At 39.8% G+C, this 24,163-nt stretch overlaps 1 pseudogene across 1 annotated transcript; it reads left to right on the forward strand.

Moving 5' to 3' along the window:
- Positions 1-2,447: 2,447 nt before the first annotated feature.
- Positions 2,448-23,860, forward strand: LOC144536693 (melanopsin-A-like; annotated as a pseudogene). The gene is made up of 11 exons (XR_013503769.1): positions 2,448-2,586; positions 11,238-11,374; positions 11,524-11,657; positions 12,055-12,258; positions 12,611-12,782; positions 13,154-13,321; positions 14,634-14,741; positions 15,913-16,084; positions 16,205-16,396; positions 20,202-20,424; positions 23,831-23,860. The product of XR_013503769.1 is annotated as a melanopsin-A-like (transcript).
- The last annotated feature ends 303 nt before the right edge of the window (positions 23,861-24,163 follow it).

Consider the following 24,163-nt stretch of genomic DNA (forward strand, 5'->3'; position numbering starts at 1 on the left):
GAATGCAGGTGTGGACTAGTAGCCAGACCCTCCTCAGCTCCGCAGCGTGTGGAGGTAGGTCTGGTAAAGCAAGACTAACAACAAGGTGAGTTAAATCAGGTCAGCAAAAACAAGATTTTCAGTGGGTGTTAAAAAATATATAACAGAAATTAAGCCATTACTAATTATACTGGTTACTCCTGTGCTTTCCGGCCATTTAAAATCTATATTATTTTTAATTGTTCATCCAAAATTTCAATGCCCTCCACAGTAGTGAGTGGGCAAGCCCAAAGATGATTCTGGCTGTGCTCATAGAACCAGGGTTACAATGAATAACATTCATTAATTATAATTGCTATTAATGAAATGACTCTTCTTTGCTACAGGCTTTAATTTATTGTTATTTCTGAATTGGTTGAACTTATTTGTGCTGTATATGTTTATGTAAGATTTATTTACAATTGTGTTTCTGTAAATGTTGCTTAATAGACTCATTTGGTTGTTAATGTAGACACAACAATCAAACATGTCTGCAATATCCTGGGCACATCAACTTGATGCATGACCTGAAATTGGGTTATTGGATTTGAAGCTAATGAGTAATAAATAACTTTATTTAACCTGAACAGGAATGTAATATGTAAGATGGAAGGAGGAAGGATGAGGGGGATCATGCCACACAGAGTTGTATTGTTTTGATCTTTGTATTAGTTGCTTTGTTTGTATAATGCTACGGCTGTGTAAGTCCTGTCCCACATTCTGATCCTCTTAATGTTAGCCAGAACTCCCCGTCATGGGACCAGTTACTTTGTGGGTCTTGCAGCTGCCAGAGGGCCGCGTTGCTTGCAAATACACACACATGGACACGCTGTACACATAAATTCAAAACATGCACCACCCATACAGGAAGGATGTGTTTGTTTGTTAGAGAGTTCAGTGAAAAGGGAAAAGGATGGAAGATAAATGTTTAAACATGCTGTAAAAAAAAATTAAAAGTAAATTATTTAGTGCAGTGCTATGAGAGAGGCAGATGTGCAGAGACCTTGAGGGGACAGGGGTCAAGCCTGGAAAATGTGGAAGATATTCTTTCCTGTCACTCACTTTCCTGTAACCAATCACATCTTTCTACAGGCCAAATGCTAAATTCCCACCAAGTTAAATATGGTCCTTGGTCTCCCAGACATTCCTCTTATCAACATTTAACATTCCAGAGGTGAGTTAACTTCTTTGAGTTTAAGGTAGTTCTGCTGTATTATGGAGCATTAAACAGAATTATAGAGCATTAGCAACATGTTGAAAACAGAAGACGACAGAATAGGGTGTTATATAAACAGTAAATCGGGTTACTGGGGGCAGGGGTTAGTGTACTTTATTGTGCAAAAAAAGTAAGGAGAAAGAAAGGAGTTGGGGAAACAAGGACTTGTTATATAATAAAAGTGAGGCATCACAAGACCTTGCAATTCCCTCACGAGTGGACAAAAACTGGAAGACGGTCATGCTTAAATTCCTCAACATATTACAAATCTAACATTCAGCCTCTCTGCCGTTCTCTCCGTTCACAAGGGAGAGCGCCCTCGGCTAAATGTCATCTTGTGTAGAGGTGAAAGCCATGCTTTATTGTTCACCCAGGAGCAGTTAGTCACAAGCAAACATATTCCTCTATTACTGTACTGTACCGTACTGTAGTAGCTCAGATCCATTTGTATCCTCCCCAGAGATCATGAGACAGAGAAATTAGCAAAGTTACACACAGATTAGTGCATCTCTGATTTCTAAGCTCAAACCAAAGCTGTCTGTTCTGTGACAGCACTAAATAACGCTCAACGCCAGGCCAATACAAAACGTCAAATAAACTGGGCGGTCCCGGTGACCCGAAGGACAACACAAGGGTTAAAAAAATGCTTGTTTCTGATTCTGACTGAAAGTAGGTAACCAGCCTCTTATTTGTTTCCAACTGCATTGGGATCCTAACAACTAATCATTAGCAAAGTTACCATGAACAATAGTCAGAATGGACATGATTATGAGAATAACACTAAAAAAAATGTTTTCCCTTTAAGTCAGTCATGTTTTCTTTAGTTCTTCCCTCCATTTTTTGTCTGTATTCTTACTTCCTCACTCCTTCTTCTTTAGGATTAAAAAATGACGCTGAATATTTGCCAAATCAAACCCAAAAGCAAATTCCTTTTAATCTTTCTTTTATCTATTAATTTCTCCTATCCTTCTTTAGTCTTTGCAGCAGCATGTTCTGCGACCTCAAACCTTGTCCCCGGAGCATTGATTGGACGAGACACAAAGAGCACTTATTACCCACCCCTCCACAGCTGCTGGACCATTAGCTCAGTCAGAGTGGGATTTGAGAGCAGGGCAGCGATGATGACTGGCCACTTGGATTCCTAGACCTCCTCATATATACTACTGTACACTTCTCAGCTCTACTTCTATCACACACAACCGCTTTAGATTAACCACCGTGGACCGGGGATGGATTCTAGGCTCCTGATTGGACCTGGGGTCCCCACACCGGACCCGACCGCCCTGGCACCCTGGAACATCAGCTCCATCAGTCCGCACCGGCTCATAGAGCTGGCTCCTGTTGCAACAGCTGTGAGTATCCGGCTCTCACTCTTCTTTTAGTTTTTTGGTGCTTGAAGGAATACCTCGGTTAGACTGGAGAGTTTTTTGTGCGCTGCAGCGATGCCATGCGTAACCGCGCCACATCCCATCCAGAGTAACTAGGAAGCAACATCTGGCAAACATTCGAAAGAAATAGTCAGGTTTATGTTTATGTTTTCAATCCTCCACGAGATAATTTTAAACAATTCCGTATGAACGAGGTGTGGGTGAGATGTTAATTCTGTGAATGAATGAATCACATCTTCCTCTCTTGCGCATCTGCGCTCCGTTCATTCACCATCGGAGCTGAATGAAGGCAGGAGTAATTAAAGCGCAACTTCCGTCATCTCTGATGTTTATCCAGCTTGTAGCCTACTGCAATGGTTGTAAAAAAGCTGCTGTGGGTTTTCTATATATATTTGTTACCTCTGTGATCAAAGCGTGCATCCCTTTTTTTTGTACCACACCTTTGCTCACCTTTCATGTCAATCATGAATTCTTTCTTCTAATTATCTTAATTTGTGGTGGATTTAGGGATCTCATCTCCTGTCAGAATTCCTGTAACATTTCAGAGGACTTGTTTGTGCACAATAGTGACTTTTTGTGTGTTGTTGAACTAAATAGTGTTTATACAGTAGACCCATTTAATCACGTGTGCCCTCCCATAACAGACCTAATACACACAGTGTCCAAATGCTAATTACCACATGCAGTCTGCATCTTTAATTCAGATGTTTATTGTCCCAAAAGAGGAAATTCCATTTGTAGAAAAGCGGCATAAAAACATAAAACAACTAGTTTGGATGCTGATTTGGATTGTTGGTTGTAAATTAGAATACATAAAGGTGTGTAATCATGCCAACTCTGACATCACTCACTCTGCAAGCATTGTACACATTTCTGTGCCTTGAAAGTCAACATGTGTTGAGAATGCTTTCATTACCAAGTCTGACTCATTACCAAGAGACTCCATCTCTGTCTCCCTCTGCGTCGGACAGTGGGATTGGTTTACGTCTAGCCTTCAGGGAAATCTGTGTGTAAACCAATACAGCGGTGTATTCACCTCTGCACTGTACGTAAAATAAAGAGCTGTTTGAAAGACAGAGAAGCAAATGGGGGCACCACTACGGTAAATATAGTTCAACAAGTGTGAATGGTTCAGTTCGGACTTTGAAGTTCAGACCTGCAGGTTTCAGTCTCTGTAGCTTTTGTGGTCTGGCCTTCATGGTGGGAGTGCTGGGAAAGCTGATACTAAAGCCTGAGGGCAGCTTCTACTGAGGCAGATGGGATCTTCTACTTCGTAATAAGTGTGGTTTTCATTTAAAAGTGTTCTGTGTTTTTTCTCTAGAGCCCTCTTTTCTTTTTACCGCTGTTTGTTGCCTTTTTCTCTTTTGATCATTTATCAAATATACAATCTCTGGATGATTGAAAAATATGGGTCCAACTTATGAATGCGTATGCGTCTAGGTGTGTGTGTCCTTGGGCATATATGTGGATTTGCGTGTGTGCTGGTGGCCCTTAGTGATTATGTCCTCTGACTGCTCTGCAGATTAGAGTGTGTTGGCTGGTAAACAAATGAGTTTGCCTCTGAAGTTGCAGATAACCACTTCAGAAGCAAATTTATTGAGTGATTAACGACTTTCTCGAGACGTGCAGCAGATACAGAGGGCAGATATTGTGCAGTTAAGAAGCAGAAGAAGGTGTACTTTATTCATCCAGCAAGGGAAGATTCAATTATTATGTTTTATTATTTGTATTATATATATATATAGTTAGTGTAAAGTCTCTGGACTATTGAAAGAAAGGTAGAAGTAGATTTTGATTGGTTGTTTTGACATTAGCATTCACTATGATAAACTATGATGAAAGTTAAATCAATTGAATACTGAAACGGATGAATTTGCCAGACCACAAGGTTTTAATTGTGCATACTAAAACTAATGAAATAAAAACTCAATTTCTTCATCTACTTTCTCTAGCCAGTCCTGCTATTAATCTGTCAGCTGTGAACCAAAGATTAGCCCAAATCCTAATGAGCAATTTGTTTAAATGTATCCTTTTCCATCATCTTGTACTTTGTAGCAATTTGTTTATGTCAGGTTATGACACATGTATGCAGAATCACATGATAATTTTCAGTGAGATTAACTGTGTTTCAGTTTTATACATTACATCAGACAAAACAATAAAAAAGCAGTACAACAAAAAATGTAATAACTCATTTTGTTTTACTGTCTTGGCAACATTAATTTAAACATGTACCATATACTGTAGCAAGCTATCATTACGATGTGCTTCCACTGACAGACAGTAAGGGATATGTAAGGGATAATACCTGATTGTAATAGATGGCAGAAAGCAAATAACCACCTGAAGAGATTAGAAAATGTATTCCTTTGTCAGGCGTCTTTTTTTTTTTTTGGTAGATTATTTTGTGGGGCATTTTTTCCTCTTTATTAGATAGTGACAGTGGATAGACAGGAAAGATGGGAGAGAGATGGGGGATGATATGCAGCAAAGGGCCGCAGGTCAGACTCGAACCCAGGACACTGCAACGGACTCAGCCTACATGGGGCGCACGCTCTTACTGGGTGAGCTAGAGGTCGCCCCAGGTGTGTTCGGTTTTGTATGGTTCCTAGAAATTAATTGTTCCCTTCCAGCCAATCAGAATCAGAATACTCGGTGCCTAAAGTACAATAATGAATTATCTCCTTTTGTTTTATGCAAGTAAAGCTCTTCCTTTACTGTCAAGGCTCAGTCACATTGTCCCGTGGCTCTCTGTTGTAATATGACACCTGAGTGGCTAAAGACCTGTTTCTAATGAAAATACATTTCTCTACTCTAAATGAGCCATTGCTCTGATTATAAGCATGCCTAGAAGTACAGAGCGAAGCCCTTCTGTCACATTTATTAAATTAGTCTTGGCTGTTGCAGAGTGATTTGTGCACATATGTTGCATATACATTGATAACAGTAAATGAGTGTTTGTGAGCATTCAAACACATGTGCACAGCTGTTAATGAGTGTATGTACATGCATGCATGTGTGTGTGTGTGCGTGTGCACGTGCATGCATGCTTTTTATATTCAGATTTAATTCCTACAATGGATGTTTAATTCCATGCCTCTATCCCACTCTGTCTCTCACTCTCTTCTATCCCTAATCTTGTCTTCTTTCTCCCTCAGTTTGTCTCTGTTTTAAATCGCTGTGCGTAAGACAGCCACAAGACCATTTATATTTATATTTCTTGCTCTCCACTGATGAAGGGAAAGCCAGAAATGCTGTCACCTTGGCTTCAGTACGTGCTCACAGACGGAGTGTATTGAGAGACATTAACATCCACTATTTACCATCTTCCGAAACAAACTAACTCCTCCTAACCGTGTGATTGGTGTTAATCTGGCCCCAAGCCACTAGAGGAAATGAGAGAAAGCAAGAGGAAGGACAGGATGACAGAGAGAGATTTGTGGAACAGACGTGAAGGAGGTAATTAACAGGGATTGGGAATCAGCAGCGACAGCGGAGATGAGGAAGAGATTCAGCAGGGAGGGAGACCTTGAGTGATCCACTTTGTCACATATGACGTTGTCAGACCAGATCTAAGTGTGATTACATTCCACACACACACCACTGCATATCACCTACACTCCTTGCACCTGTCCCCACAACCTTTTCACTCATTTGCTTTAACCACTCCATCACATTTTACTGTACTAATCAAATGTCCTCCTTTTTAGTAACAAGAGCAGAAAAGTAGGAATGCTGAAACAGATTCTGGACACTCAGGCACTCATTTGTGTAGGCAGACAAACACACACACACACACACACACACACACACACACACACACACACACACACACACACACACACATGCATGCTCAAATGCAGTGGCAAGGATTAGTCAAATGAGACTTGTGTGTTCTAGGAAGATTTAGTATATGTAGTCTGTGTGTGGGTGTGCATCTGCTTGAAAGAAACACAGCAAGAGACTAAAGAAAGGTGTTAATGCAGGAGAGTGTGTCGCGATGACTGAAAGGAATTCCCAAGAGGAGCTTTGTGCTCTGAGGTGCAGCAGCTTCCCAGAAAAAAAATGCTGCTATCAAGCGAAAAAAAAACAACTTATATTTATTTATTATACTTATATTTCTTAGAAAGTCAGCTTTTAGGGAGTTATAAGAAACAATGGACATTTTGTTTAGCTTCATTGCTATTTTTTAACTGCACTTAAAGGGTTACTACCATTTTTGCGTGTAAGTGACTGATAGGAAATTGGTCCAGTATTAAACTGGACCAAACGCTGTAACCGGCAGCCACAGACCGGGCTGCAATGTAACATTATGGGGCAAATTTTCAGCGTCAATTTGGTCCACTAAAAGTGCTTTATTTTTCCACTGACAGGCTGAGATTATTATTCTATGTCACGTTTCACTAGAGCGGAACCCAGAAGCAGACCAGGACAAGGTGAGTTGAATAAAGGTGAGTATTTATTAAGAGACTTAAATGTGGAAGCAGGAGAATCCAGGTGACGGAGCAGGCAGTGGAGGTGAGTAGGTGGGAGGGAATGAGCAGATCCAATGTTGTTTCTGAAGCAACAGATGACCAGGCAGAGGTGGAGTGAATATCCCGGGAGAGTAATTGCAGACAGAAGAAACGAAGGTAAGTTCACAACGAGCAAAAATAACAGAACAGCAAAACTAATATTAGTAAACTGAGGCTGATATGCAGGCACAACATACTGTTCACGGCTAACGATGCGGCAGGGAATGGATGTCAGGTCAGAGCTTAAGAAGTGGAGAGGTGATGATCAGGATCAGGTGTGCAGGTAGCTGATGAGATGCAGGTGTGGGTAGCTGAGAAATCTCCCGCCTTTCTTCGCCGCCAGGCAACCAAACAGGGTGCGTTCAGGAAACTCAGGAAAACAGACTCCAGAGACCTGTACTACGAAGCGAGATCAACATGTCCTGGATTTCTTTCAGTTACCCGGCTTCACCTAACCTAACACCCGCGGTCCTGCATAAGCTGTATCACGATGCTGGTTATCAACTAGTTCAGTCAACTCAGGGTTTCCCAATCCAGCGGCGCGCGCGTTCACATAAAAGAGGCGGTGTTTGCACAGCACGACCAATCGCAAACATCTACCAGAGCCGCATATTTTACATAAGAAGAGGACATTATAATTCTACATAAATATGAATAACACAGACACGGTTTTGTAGGCAAAACGCAATACAGTCACTGCTTCCTAAAACAGGAAGGAAAGCTGGCAAAAAAATAGCCGACGCTGTAAATGCGTAAATCACAACGCTTATTAATATCACTTCCCCATCAGTTGGAACCAAGATCTGACCATAATTACACTTGTGCACTTTCCATAAACTGTCGTTGCTTTAGCCTAGTATTTCAGTTGCAGCCCTGGCAGTGGGAAGCCATCGTGAGAGCAAATAAAATATATAAAAACAAAATTCAAACTGATGTGCGCATTGGCAACACACGGCTCAAGAAGCCGAGCCGATATGTAATTCCCTCCCATTACAATCTATATATTTCATAAATATACACATCAGGGAATGCTAACGGGGTTGTCGGTCTCTAAATGTTTTAATTTTTTCTCTCTCTCTCTCTCTGCGCACCGAGCTCCGCCTGATCTTCTAAGAACGGTGACGCCGTTATCAATCGAGTATTGATTGGTCAGTAGGCGGTGCTTTTACACCGGTTGATCTCTGATCTCCAACTTAACCTGCTCCCGACCAGGTTAGGCGTTCAGCATAAGTTACCACGGCAATTGAACCCGATCACAAGTGATCCATCTTCGTAGTACAGAAAACCCTGGGTTGAACCTGAAGTTAGCTCGTTAATGCCAAATCTTGCTTCGTAGTACAGGCCTCAGGACAGAATACAGGCAACTCAGGCAGAAAATAGACTCAGACAGCGGGATTCAGGACATTCTAAGTGTCTGACAACATTATGGAAAGGATCCCTACATAGATAGGCCTTTTTAAAACCTCTTTAAGACCTTTCCGTTTAACCAGAAACATCTCTGAGGTCGCTAGCGCTAAACCCACCAGACTCCATTTAAAAAAATACTTTTAGCGTGTATAGAGCCAACATATTTTCACATATAAATCGGTAAACTATGTGTTTATTTCAACCAAAACTAGAGTTGTGATGGTTGGAAAAGTGGAAAGACGAACCAAAACGGCTTTTCATAGTTAGGGTCTGAGCAGCAAAGCTGGGTGGACCCTATTGTTTTTGTCTGTATTATTATTATTATTATTATTATTATTATTCATCTTCCTAAGAAATCCATGTTCCCAAGCATGAAAACTCACCAAACTAGACACACAAGTCCAGTCCTGCCAAACTCAATCATTGCAATTTGTGTGCTAATTGTCCTGATGGTGGCGCTACAACATCCATCTAAAATTCTCAACTTTAGAAATTCATAACAAATCAGCTGTTCATGCTACAACGTCTCAATTTACGCCAAACTGTAGCCCAAACCTTAAACCTATGTATATCCGCTCACATTTTTGTTTCAATTTACACCAAATTTAGGCAACTTCATCTCCAGACTGTCCTCCACAAATGTAACATACAAATTTTTGATTTATCAAAAATTTTGCTCACAGTGCATTAAAACATTTTACTGCATACCGTAGTATAAACAAATCCTGCAATTTCTTCCAAACTAAATCTTTGATGTTCATAGAAATAATTCACAACATTAGAAGATCACTGTAGATTTGGTGTGCAACATTTCAGAATTTCATCTAAAAAAGTGGATTTAAAATTCTTTTTGGAATTGTGTTCTCATCTACACATTGCACTCACTGCAAAATAGAGCATTTTTAAACATCAGTTTGGCATTTATTGTACTTTACATACTTTGTGAAAATAAATTACAGGCATCTTTATAGTGTCTTAACCAAGTTCACAAATTCTCAGAATTGTCTAATGAGAAATTCATTTTTACAGCACTTTAAAATTCTTTAAAAGCCTGCTCCTTTTCTACTAGGCACGACGCCCCTCGTGACGTTACTCAGGTAATCGGGTGAGATCAGTGCTTGCCTTTGGAGCCGGAGATTGTGAGTTCAAGGTCCAGTGGTTACATCTTATCTTATAATCAGCCATTGTGCTTTGGACACCTTCCCTGCGAGTTTGAAATGCTCAGTCCCGACTATCGCTGCGGGGCAGCCATAATTTAGTTTAGTTTCTTAGTTTTATTTTGTTTCTGTCGACTTTGAATGAAGTGTATTTTACAATGCTAAAATGACTGTGCGTGAGTGAGTCTGGTGCTTTGGCGAATGCAATTTTGCGGATGTTTTTATGTTTAAAAAAAGGATCTTACTCTTTAACAGAAAGGTCGACCTCCTTAGAAGCCCTTTCCATAATGTTGTCAGACACTTAGAATATTAATCTGAGCCTGTCAGTGACAAAACGAGCACTTTTGTGAAGGTAAATACAAGCTGCACAATTGTCCTATTAACTTAGCTTGTTTCACCGCTGCCGACTGCAGCGATCTCGCTTAATACTGGTCAAAGATACAATGTCAAAGATTGTTGTTCCAGTCACTGAGACATAAAAATATAGGAAAATAGGGTCCAGGTTGAAAAAAACGTTTTTTATCCTTTTAAGTAGTTTTACTTTATTACAATAAATAGGTAAATGTTGTACTTTTTATTCCACTACATTTATTTGATGCTAATACATTTGTACATTTACAAGTTTGAAATGCTTGAAACAGAGTATTTCTACACTGTTGTATTATGTATTGCTACTTTTACTTAAGAAAAAGATCTGAGTGCTTTTTCCACCCATGTACGGATGTGTTTGTATGTGTGTTTACAGCGTGCCCCACACGACAAAGTGTGGGAAATACAAGGTCTCTAGGCGCAAAGTTCAACTGTGTAGGAGTTAACAAGCAAAAACTGACTCACAGCATCTCTTCGAGCTCTTAAAATGTTTCCCTGTTGAGTTCCCAAAGTGACCGAAACTTTCTCACCAAAATGCAGTGTATGAATCCTTGAGGCCCTGAGGACTGAATGCATGTCCTTTCTCGTAAAACATTTGAGAAGTTTTTTTAAATATTTAAAATCGCACATTACAACATTGTGACAACATTGTGTTAAGAGCTTGCAGTCTTGCCTTTGTGACACATTGCTCCATACCACAACTAGTGGTCAAAAGCTCTGCAGCGTACTTTTAAATACAACGTTGAGGTGCTGCTACTTCTAAGTATTTCTATGTTGTGCTACTTTGTATCTCTACACCACATACAGTACATTTAAGAAGGAAATATTGTATTGTATTATCTCTACATTTTTGTGATTGCTGTTCCTAAGATTTTCCAAAATACGATATATCAGTTTGCAGTTTTCACTACAAATGGTCATGGTCCATTGTGGTATTGCTTCTTTTCCTTATCAGTAAATGATGTAAATTTATTTTCCACCTCTGCTTATAGCCATTTACTCATTCTATTGTGTAAATCTGACTATTAAATTTCCTTCACAGCGATGATCCTGAGACCTGCCGTGAATTCAGCATTGTTTTTGTAATGACATTGCTTTCTTATCATCACTTTATTTCATGATTCTACCACCACAGGTTAACCCTTCCTCCCTGTTTTCCTGTTTCTAGGGTTCCGTGGTTCCAAACCACGTATTTCCAACGGTAGATGTCCCAGACTACGCTCACTACACTATCGGTATTGTCATCCTGGTTGTGGGCATCACAGGCATGGTGGGAAACTTCCTGGTCATATATGCTTTCTGCAGGTACTTTTTTGTACAGTTTAGAATGAGCTTCCTTCAAAAAAAACTTGTTCAGCGTCACTGTTTTTTTTCTATGTATCTGTAATAATGAGATCATTAGTTCAATATTAATGACAATATTTCAACAGCTGTATGTGTTTTTGTGCGTGTAGGAGCAGGAGCTTGCGGACACCATCCAACATTTTCATCATTAACCTGGCAGTCACAGACTTTCTCATGTGTATTACTCAGACACCCATCTTCTTCATCACCAGCATGCACAAGCGATGGATTTTTGGAAAGAAAGGTAACACATAGATTTAAACATTTTACACTTTAAATATATTCAAAGATGCTGCACATAGTACCTAATACAACAACAACAACAACAACAACAATAACCTAAACAGACAAATTATATTTTGATCACTCTTTTTAAAATGTATGGACACAGTTTTAATTCCACAGGGACCTGTAATGCTTCCCTACCCATTTGAGTGTGACCTACAGTTCAAGAAAGATTCCGTGCGCAGACACACACGCACGCACGCGCACACACACGCACATGTACGTTTACAAACATAATCAGTTAGTGTTTTTCCAGCTGTTGTTCAGGAGCTGCATGCTCTACTGCCAGAAAAAGGACTTATCCTGATAGTTACAGTCCTTCCTCTCTACTACTTCTTTCACCTCTCCTCCTCTAGCTTGTGAGATGTATGCCTTCTGTGGAGCGCTGTTTGGTATGTGCAGTATGATGACACTGATGGTGATCGCGGTGGACCGTTACATGGTGATCACCAGGCCTCTGGCCTCTCTGGGGATGATGTCTCGCAGGAAAGCTCTGGGCATCCTGGCTGTTGCCTGGGTCTACACAATGGGCTGGAGCCTGCCCCCTTTCTTTGGCTGGAGTGAGTACAACTGCACCTAGACCCTTAAGCTGAGTCATTGTTGATCAGTGTGATCCTCTGAGGGATTTAGTTTTTTCTCAGCTGTCTTTTTGTCAGCTCCATAAAATAATCAGTGTTGTGGTAAGGCTAGGTAAGGCTTGTTTTTAGCCAAGCCTGATTCCTGGAAATGTTTTTTGCTACTGATGCAGTAGTTGATAACTTGCGGCCCCAACCATACGATTAAGAGGAGTGAGGAGTCAGCAGTCAATGACGGCATACATTTTTTTCCAAAATTGTCAATCACCGCAACTGAAAACGTCAAAGGCTTCATGGTGTGGGAAGTAATTACTAAAGTGTGTATGCACTCCCACAGGTGCTTATGTCCCAGAGGGTCTGATGACATCTTGTTCCTGGGACTACATGACGTTTACCCCATCTGTCCGCTGCTACACCATGCTGCTCTTTACCTTCGTCTTTTTCATCCCTCTCTTCATCATCATCTACAGCTATTGCTGCATCTTCAGAGCCATCAGGCACACAACCCGGTTGGTACACGCACACACACTCTACGTTTATTCATGATTCTATCGTGTTCACACTTGCAGCACACAGGCCCACATGCATCGATAAAGACATGGGTGTATGTGTTGATATACTGATGTCTTGTTGATTTACAAAGTGTCAGGGTTTCTCATTAACATTATACTGATGTCTTGCTCAGCCTGGATGCTAATACTGCCTGTGTGGGTGATGCAAATTGTATGTGTGCACGCAAGTACAATACACGTCGTAGTCAATTAATTTAAAACAAACTCTTGGAAAGTGAAAAAGTCAAATTTGATCTACAATTACAAATTATATTGAAACTAAAAGCAAAAATAAGGTTTCATAACTATGGTGCGTCTGTGTTTGACAGAGCGCTAACAAAGATCAGCTGTGAGGGCAACAGGGACTCTGCAAAGAGAAAGAAGTTCAATAAGATGAAGAGTGAATGGAAGATGGCCAAGATCGCACTCATCGTCATCCTGCTATATGTCATCTCCTGGGCCCCTTACTCCTGTGTGGCCCTCACTGCATTCGCTGGGTAGGTGTGTGTGTGTGTGTGTGTGTGTGTGTGTGTGTGTGTGTGTGTGTGTGTGTGTGTGTGTGTGTGTGTGTGTGTGTGTGTGTGTGTGTGTGTGTGTGTGTGTGTGTGTGTGTGTGTGTGCTTTGTCAACGGCCACTAAGGAGATTTTTACAGTCTAGTGATGTCAAATCATCTCAATAAGAACTGAAAACCAGCAAAGCACTATGCTTTGGGGGGATATGGTCCACAATTATTAAGCAGTACTGATAGTTTAGGGTTAAATATGTTATTAAAGATACTCTAGTCAAAGGTCGTCCATTTGGGGTGGCTGTGGCTCAGTGGTAGAGTGGTTTCCTGCCAATCGGAAGGTTGGAGGTTCAATCCCTGGCCCTGCAGTCCCATGTTGAAGTGTCCTTCGGCAAGACACTGAACCCCAAGTTGCCCCCGATGCTGTGCGTTGGAGTGTAAATGTGTGTGAATGTTTATCTGATGAGCAGGTGGCACCTTGTACGGCAGCCTTGGCCACAGTGTGTGAATGGTTCCTGTACTATGTAAAAGCGCTTTGAGTAGTCATTAAGACTAGAAAAGCGCTATATAAATACAGTACATTTAGCACTCCATTTTAACCAGGCAGGGTTTTGATGGCAGCAGATTCAGCAATGCTGTGGATATACTGTAGGAGAGAACATCGCTTTTCATTCTAAAGCAAAACAAAAATTATACCTTAATGGATTACCTGACGTTATCTCAAGCAAGTGAATTGAAACCACATTCTGCCTGGCAGGTGGGACATTAATCCTGATTCAGTCCCTTTTAGTGTAAATGGTTATACAGTTAGATTAGGCAAAAAAAAATGGTCTCTGCTGATTAGGATAGGAGCTCTCAAAGCATCAGAGCAGCAGAGGATTCTGAGAGATATCCATGTCATAACACACATAAACAAGAACAGCATTCAGTAGAACAGATCTATAATCAATATTTTCATAAAAAAGAATGTACAAACAATGTGACTATGTGAAACAATGAAAGGCTGTTTGATTTTATAGGATGAGCAGAAAGGCAAGACTGTTTAAAAATGTGAGATGGCTATATTGATTGGATGTTACCCCTGCTTCTGCAGCATGAATTCAGTAAAAATACACTGTTTTCCAGAAAGTTCAAGTGCCTATGTATGGGATCTTTAAACAATAACATGAATGTGTGTGTGACTGTGTCCGACTCCTTTGTCTCTACACTAATCCTGTACAAGGGAAGACACCCACCACATGAATTTGTCTCATTTCCTTCCCTCATTTGTCTTCCTCTTACTAATATCTCTCCTGTCTCTCAGGTACGCTGACATGTTGACTCCGTATATGAACTCTGTTCCTGCTGTGATCGCCAAGGCCTCTGCAATCTACAACCCCATCATATATGCCATATCACATCCCAAATACAGGTATAGTATGCACGCTCAAGTGTTGAAATGCTCTGGAAATAACACTATGATGAATTTACTATTTACCCAACCATGATCATTCTCACTTCTCTCAAAACCAAGTTTACTGTATTTTTGTGTAAGTACATAGTACATAAGTACAGTATTGCCAAAACAGGTCAAGTAAGGCTACAATGCAAGTATAATACAAATGTGTACACTATACAACTACAATATTAAGATAAATTAAACAAAAGATGCTGCAAACAAATCATTAATACATATAAAGTATCAATAATGATGGTAAAAGTGAAAACCATAGAAGATTTTTTTTTTAAAGTAGCTCAGTAAAGTTTCATGTGTTCTCCCTCAGGCTGTGACATGCTTTGACATATCTTGCTGCTAGCTGCTGGTAGTTTTCTTCCCAAGTAAATATTGAATTTTATTTTGAAAGTGTGTTGAATTCTTGGCATTGCTCTTTCTCTACTTGTTGTTGGCAGAACTGACACTGTTTTCTCCATGTTGCCAGGTGTGTCTATGTCCACCAGTCTCAATAGCTAGGGTGCTCACTTAGTCCATATTTATATCAATGTTGATCAGTTTCTGGTCGTTCACCTTCTGATCAGCACTTAATAGAATTAAAGATTATTTTTTACTTTGTCAGTGGCGTTTTTGGCACTAAAATTGTCCACATATAAGGTCCTCAAAAGAGGAATTAATGTCAAGCAAAAGTTGAATTGGTGGATGTGTAATTTATTCATTTAAGTTTAAGTCCAAACAATAGGTTTTATCTAGTGCGGCCTGCCCCTCATGAATAGACGCTGCTGGTTAGTGTAGTTTTCTTTTTATTTGGGCTGTAATTTGGTCGGCCTAGGTTGTGTGAGGACTGTGCTGAAGTATGTTTGTACTGTTAAGATGAATTTATTCTTGACACTAGTCTAAGTTTTGTGGGATTCACACCCACAAAACACTAGATGTATGTCTTATACCATCAGGCTGTATCATGTCTGATCGCGTTAATTATATTCCCCATAGTAACTACTAATTTACTAAGTGATTTTAATTGCTCTTTCCTATTTAAAGGTCAAATTCAGCTCAGCATCCAGGGATGTCAGAGAGCCCCACATTTCTCTATCAAAACATAAATCGGTTAAATTATGGATTTGAATCTTTCTCTTTATTTCTCCCTTAGGTCAGCGCTCGGTGCGTATATTCCCTACCTCAGGGCATTGCTGTGTATTACTGGCAGAGACCGTTTCAGCAGCAGCAGTTTCCAGTCCACCTGCCGATCAACCCTTACCAGCCAATCGGAGTGCAAACGCCCCAGCAAGCCCCACAGGGCCTCCCTGTCTGAGAGCGAATCAGTGAGTTTACCTCATATCTAATCTGGTATCTGGTCTCTGCCTTACACTTGGCAAATGCTTTGAATTACGAGTTGCTGATTTTAGTCTAGTGTGTGTGTTATTTTGTGTGTTGCCTGAAAGGCCCACTTCTCAGACACAGAAGAGGACTGCTCGTCTCGGACGTCTGCCATTCGTCAGTTGCCCGGTGATGTCAAACAGGTGCGCCCTACCAGCAAGAGGACAAAGGTGAGAGGTCCCAACACTGGAGAGTCTGAGAGAACTGCCGCCCACAACCCCACTGACCCGGCAATATGTCACCTCTCACAGATCACAGTGAGTATTGGGGCCTGGTTTATGTCAACATACTGTTACTTACATACGTTATGGTGCACTAGTATGTGTTAAACTGTAGATGTATGCAATGTGAAGTCATGCATTTCTAACTGTACTACTTTAAGTGTCAAATAGGTGACATCAGACTGATAAAGAGCTTCTCACATTAGTTTCGATGTTTTTGATGGGAGGTTTTGCTTCTGTTTTGTCATTACGTCAAGGCTGATCTTAATCCTTTCCTCCTGAATTTGAGAAGTGAGGTCATGTTGTTTTGGTGTCCTGTTAAAGCCAATATATGTCATGTTTATGTTCAGTATTTCATGGCAAGTAACTAACTCTATGAGGTCATGATGGTTAGAGGTCTTTTTGTAATCCAGGCTTCTTCAGCGTGTAATCTGATGTGGTCATGTTGCTTTGCTCCCCTGTAACTGTATGCTTTAACTGTGTCTCAGTATCACATATCACATGGAGTCTGGTTAACACTCTGAACTGCCCGTTTCTATCTTTGATGAGTTTTTGTTCACTTTTTACTTTTTTATTTTATTTTATTAAGTCACAGAAATGAGGGTTCCAGAAAGAAAACAGTAGCTCCCAGACTAGCGTGATTTTTACATGATTTTCTATAGGCCACGACCATCCCCTAGACTGGAATAACATAATCACCCTTAATGTCCCCGGTTAGATCTATTGGAGGTTATCAGCGTTCATTGCTGTCAGCCACTGTGTATTTGTTTGATACTACCACTAGTAGTTCCACAAAGTTCAAATGCTTTACATACTACACAACCATTTAAAAAGCATTACAATTGTTCATCACATTACATTACACACATTGCATGCATGCACAGCTCAAGAGTTCAACTAGCAAGTAGCGCTGATGGAGTATCTTCGTCTTCCCCGTCATCCAAGTTATATTTAGAAGACGTTGAAGACTTGTCATCTTTTATCCAAAGGGCTTCTTTAGTTCTGATCAAGAGTCAGGTTTTGCTTGTTCCGAATAAAAACTACTTTGTAAGACATTGTCTGACCACTCACAACTGCTCGTCGGAAGGTCAAATAGAAGAGTCTGTATCTGACAATTTCTGTAATTTATTGAAACGGACAATCCAACATTCACACACCCACTTTGCCATGATTGGCTAGCTGTGTGGAGGTGAGGAAGTATGCTTGGTTTGAACTTTGCTCTCAAGATCTCTTTTTTCATTTTTCATTATTTCTAACTATATTTCTGTCACTTTTCATGTATGCAACCAAGTGCAACATTATGAATGCCTACCTCTTTTCGGGCATAACCCGATCCTAACCATAGACCATGTTAGATAAACAGTGCTGTAGATGTCTGGTTCAATGTTTGTGTTGTGGATTATGTGTCAATATGTCTGTACCGCACAACAAATTGCCTCTCGGGGACATTCAAGTCTAAGTCTAAGTAAGACTTGGATTATGAAACTTTCCATAACCGGTGGGCAAATATGCAAGAACGTTGTTAGACAGCAAATGTTCATAATATACTGTATTCTTTGTAAATCTTTACAATCATTCACCGAAAGAACCAAGCAGGCCTGTCTGGTTGCACGATCCAAATCTTTGTCAAATCTTGTGATTTTCAGAGTTGTTTTAGTGTATGTTTATAGCTTGAAGGTTGTTGTTGTTTCACGTAGCGACGGGAATTTTAAAAACGGTAACATGCAAATAGTGGAAGGGGAGGAGGATTCCATCTGAAATAGGTGTCCAGTGGCTTATACACACAGTCTACCTCCTGTGAGTCAGACTAGGTAAAACCCAAAACTTTTCATTTGAACAGTGCTTCTTCTTTGTTCTAAGCATGGTGCTGCCATTCCAATTAAAAAATGACAGGTCATTCTATGTGGGTCATTCAATATATGGAGCATTTTTGTCTCTCTGTAATCATCTTAGTTCACAGAAGTAACCCACATGTTGCAAACACACACTGTACAGCTGTACTGCCATGCAGGACTCCATTACTGAGGGTCCAAAAACTAATCCAATAATCTGGGAGTTTCAGATTTAATCCACAGCTTGCATGACGCAACTCGTGTTTAAGCATACTGCACTTGTTGCAGATGAAGACGACTGATTGTCGAGGAGTCTCTGACCTCCATCTGCTTCTATCGCTGCACAGAGCAGAGGATATACACTTTTACTTTTGTCTATAATCGCAGCTGCTGCTGCTGCTGCTACCTACTTGTACTCTTGCAAACAATGACAATAGTAGCAATGTGGGAAATAACATATTTCCCTTTGTGATTAGTATAACCTTTGCTATATTTTAATTCTTTTATGTGGTCTTCATTTTTACCGAATATTGCCTATTTTTATTTCTTTACAGAAACTTTAGGGTACCTCTGAAGTACTTTTAATACCTGATACTTTTAAATTTGAAAACGTAGTTTGACATTTTGGGAAATATACGCTCATTCACTTTCTTGCAGAGAGTTAGATGAGATCGATACCACTCTCATGTCAGTCCGCTAAATATAAAGCTACAGCCAGCAGTCAGTTAGCTTAGTTTAGCATAAAGAATGGAAGCAGGGTGAAACAGCTAGCCTGTCTCTGTCCAAAGGTAACAAAATCTGCCTACCAGCACTTTTAAAGCTTACTAATTGACATGTATCTTGTTTGTTCAGAGTTGCTGGTTGGACAAATTTTCCAACATTCAAACTATTCCTTTAAGAATGTATTTTAAACAATGCGGGTTTCAAGAAAAAACATGAGATTGTTGGTGCCCCAATTTCCAGTGCTTATACTAATCCTGTTGCTTTTAGCACATGATTGTTACTGTCATAAGCTATGGGAGGAAACAACGTGACATACTTTTAAAGAGAGATGCTCTTTTATTATAAATGTCTGTGTTTAAATGAAGTCTTGGCTTGAAGTCGCTCTGTTTTTAATAAGAATGTGACCTAGTGGCTTAAATAGTACAAAAGAGCTTTTGATCCTAACCAACACTAAATGGCTGTGTTTATGTGCGTACTGTTCAGACTCTGACAGAGCCTGAAGCCATCTCCATGTCGGACATCAGCCTGCAGCCAACCAGTCATCTGCCTGCTACTGTAAGAGTCCACCTCTTGCCCTGAGCAGTAGATGTGTTTTTTATGTATCAAGAAAATCAACAAATCCCATGAAAAAATTTAATCGGCAAAAGATTGTCAATGTAGAAAAAGCCTGGTTTAGCTTATAAAAGCTAAAAAAATAAATTCCTTGTTGGGTTTTTTTAGGGATTTATTTATTATAAAAAGCTGCACCTGTCCGGTGTTTAAGTCATTTGTGTTTTACGGCTATTTAAAGGGGCATGTCACACATTCTTTAACACTGCTCAATGATTCTACAACATTTAAAATAGCTCAGTGAAAATAACTCTGTGCAGCTGAACAAGTGTTTTAAAAGTGTAAAGTAATGTGAAATGGTTTGCATATCTCTTTAGTCCTTCCTATTAAAAAATCTACCTAAACATGCTCAGCTATAGTACTTTGCTCTTCTCGTGTGGAGCTCTTCATTTCAGGGGGTCAACAGTGTGATACAGTCCAACTCCGTCAACTGTAGCACAGCCATTCATCAATCCAACCAATCGATACCTTTAATTAGCTGTGAATGTTTCATGTCTTGCTCCGGCTGGTCAGAACAACAGTTGATGCAACTTAATTCTCTTCCCCACCCTCGCTGCTTTTGTCTTTCACACAAACATCCAACCACCTACTCACATTCGACATGTCGAGTTTCAGTCACAATACCTCAACATCTCTCTCTCTCTCTGTCTCTCTCTCTCTTCATCCCCTTTACACAGGTGGATAAAGTGATGGAGGAGTCTGAGTCAAGGACTTTGTGTAAGACTACGTCATCCGTTATTGTAACCTCCATATCCAGTCCGTCTATACTTCCTAGTCCCCCGGGTTTCCAAGGTAACCTCAAATTGACCAAAACGTATAGCCCGGTTGCCAAGGAGCCCCTTGACATAGCCTAACTGGAGACAACATCTTTACCATAAACAGCTGGACAGAAGTGCAACAGTGTGTATGTGTGTAAGTGTGTGTGTGTGTGTGTGTGTGTGTGTGTGTGTGTGTGTGTGTGTGTCTGTGAGAGTATTTCCCTCCATGGGACCTTTCTGTATCAGCATGCCTTTTTGCTAGTTATGATAACTCAAAACCAGAGCATTCTCTGTTATTCTTTTGCATACTGAGTGTGTGTGCGTGAATACCCAGTACATTTAAATACATGTGTACGTATTTGCACACATATATGTGTTTTACTTTTTCCGACATATCATAGTGGGTGGAGATGGTTTACCTCGGAGCCGCAGGCAACAAATTAGCCTTAAAAACACAATGTGAAAAGTTCAGTCTCAAGGGTTGGGTATTGATTTGATATTTAGTGATTGTTGATTCTGATTCTTGTCATCATATTTGCATAGAAGAAACCAAAATACGTTTTGTCATACATTGCAATGCATTTTCTAAATCTTTTTGGTCTTGGTTTACATTGATGTTGATTACATACAGTATGTGATTAAACATTACCATTAACAAACCATTAGCTGATTGTGGGGCAATATGACTACAACTAAGGGCCATCAAACATGATAAATTAGTTTATCAGCCATATTTTAAACACTACATGTATACTTATCTAGCGAAATAAACCTAAGCGCAGTAGGTTTGTCCATTCTATATTAAAGCATGCTTTTTAACCAATCTCTTTTTCTTAATATGAAATCAGTTTCAACTCAGAACCAATTCTCGATACCCACCTCTATAGTCTTTCTATTGTTTGTGGGGGGTTTTTCAACTATACTTGAGCATTTGAGAATATACTATGAATACTGATGCATTAATCAGTATTTTCTATATTAAAATTAACTTAAATGACTCCTGGAATTGGTGGTAGTACTAATCCCACTGAGAATCAACACTCTGCAGATTTAAGCCACTTTAAACTCGTTCGTTCTCAAAGAAAACTAAAACCATGCTGCTTATTAACTGTGAGCCGTTCCCAGCACAAGAGTTAGCACAAGCTAACTGCTCCTACAAAACGTGAGAGTCAAAGTAAACAAGTAACTAGTAAAGTACACCGTTTTCTAGCACCTTTGTTTCCCATATAGTGAATGTGAAAATATATTTATTTTTTGTGTATATTTGTATATATAATATAATATAATTTAAAAAATAGCCTGCCTGAAAATCTGCTGAAAGTTCAGATTGACTGTATTGTCTTCTCCAGTGGTGCATTTATTTAAAAATGCAAAAACTTTAAAGGATAGTCTTGGCTTGAAGCGCTCTGTTTTTAATAAGAATGTGACCTAGTGGCTTAAATAGTACAAAAGAGCTTTTGATCCTAACCAACACTAAATGGCTGTGTTTATATGCGTACATTTTCAGGTTCATACTTGTATTATGAGTTTCTCTTAGAACATGCTTTAATTAAAAATAAAATAAATACTCATATACTGTCTGTCTGAATATAACTGTATTTACCCTCTGTCTGTCTCTTTAAGCCCCCTCCCGAAAGCGAAGTCTACTCTGATTGGCTTGCAAGAAAAATATGAAAATATTATAGGGGCAGTATGTTCTAATAAACCTGCATGTGAAATAAGAAGGGGAGCCACATTTTTGGCTTGTTGAATGTTTTCTGAACTAGGTACCCACCAGGAAACTTCCTGGGTTGTCTTATTTCACAGTTTGTGGGTTGGTAGGCCCTCCAGATACCCAAATGTTTGTGCACAAGCACTGAGTTTTCACGATATGTCCCTTTTAAAAATGACCTCCCTAATGCAATGCTGCTGCTTCACAGCTGACTTTAAAATTATAGAGTGTCACACTAGCACATAAAACCACCGCTTTAAAATCAAATCAACCTGTGGAAAACACTTCTAATACTGTATGTTAGCCAGGATACATTGACTGCTCATTTCAGTCTCAGTCTCTCATCACTTAATCACACTTAATGCAGCTTTAATATGAGGTGTTTTACTTCTAAACTGGGTAATCAGACACATACTGTATACACACATGCATCAGGACATGAGAGGATACAGTCAGATTGTTTTCCCTCTGGCTCTTTGTCATTGATTTTTCCACTCCTGGTGACATCATGTACCACACTGTAAATCAGTTCACAAATGTGGCACAGCACCATAGTACATCCCAGTACCCAATACTGTGTACCTATTTGAGTCTGTGTGTGTGTGTGTGTGTGTGTGTGTGTGTGTGTGTGTGTGTGTGTGTGTGTGTGTGTGTGTGTGTGTGTGTGTGTGTGTGTGTGTGTGTGTGTGTGTGTGTGTGTGTGTCTGCACTGAAGAACTGGACTCACTACTGTACTTTTGGTTCCATACCTTGCTGTAATGTCTACTTTTAGATATACTGATGACTACATTACTTTACTGTTATTAGAGTGTGGTTTCAGGATTGTTATTATATATCTTATCAAAGACAGTATGTACAGAACACTAACTATGTTTTGACATCCTTATTTTTTTATTTCAAAGCTTTTTCTCCACTTCTGTACATTGCAGTTTCCTTTGGCATTTCTAAGATTGCTGCATTATTGACTATATTTGTAGTAATTGTTTTTTTTTAAAATGATAAACAGTCAAATACAAATTTAAATGTTACTTGAAGGTTGACACATTTCCACCACTGCTCATTTGCTCTGCACTACCCATCAATGAATGTACAAAAACGTTTTTTGACCAAACAAATATATAATATTATATATGAAAAGTTCTGCTTTAATGAATTGATGGTTTCATGTTGATCTTTCTTGTACAAAATGTTTTGTGTTGTTATTTATTTTTCTAAATAAAAATGTTGCTAAATTCTGCACAATTGGTGGCCATGTCTCCATGTCTTAAACTAGCCATGCATTGAACTAAAGGCTGCAACTAATTAGAATTTCCACGTTTAATTAATCTGCCTATTATTTCTTTAATCAATCACTTAGTACACCTTGCACTTATGCATTACAGAGTTATACAACTCTTCTCTAAAGAATCAGTCATGAGTATCTGTTTGGCAACAAAAAAAGCATCTTGCTCTGCTCACACACATATATTCACATGCACGCATTTATGTGCAGCACTATAATGATTGTAGTCACTGCAGCTCCTAATACATCATTTGTTCATCAGTGTCCACTAACCGATTTCTTTGTAAATCATTAGGTCAGTTTCCAAAATGGAAGCGATCCATCCAGCACAGCAGATAACAGCTGGAACATTCCAACGTCAGATAACATAGTGGCATCAGTGTAGGTCATATCTGTCCAATATGTGATGGAAAGTTATCCTGCATGCTGTTTGACCTGGATAGGCGTTCATGCAGAACTATGGCGCCTTGCAGAGGTGAGAGTTGGTACCGGAGTTGCATGAATAGATGATGTAGGTAATGTAATATCCAATTAAGCCCATGTGTGAATTTGCAGGTCATTGTCTGGAGAATTCACAGCGAGTGAGTGGGCGTGTTGATGACGTTTGCACGAAACCAGAAGAAAACAAACATGTGAGGGGGAAGAAGAAGGGTCATTTAATGTACATGAAGAGGCCCGCCATTTGGAAGTATGGACAGGGACAACATTTTCCAAATTGAGCCTCTCGTCAACACCCACCTCCCCCTTGCGAAGATGCCACCAAAAATGTCTAACTGAGGTAGTTTAGATCCACGACGTTCCACTTCCGGGATTGCTCCAGTGCCGCAGGAAATTCCACCGGATGCATATCTTTTCGCCCATGTCCATTTCCTTCCGCTTTCTTTGTGT

Source organism: Sander vitreus, chromosome 21, assembly GCF_031162955.1.
Source record: "Sander vitreus isolate 19-12246 chromosome 21, sanVit1, whole genome shotgun sequence".
NCBI classification, from domain to species: domain Eukaryota; kingdom Metazoa; phylum Chordata; class Actinopteri; order Perciformes; family Percidae; genus Sander; species Sander vitreus.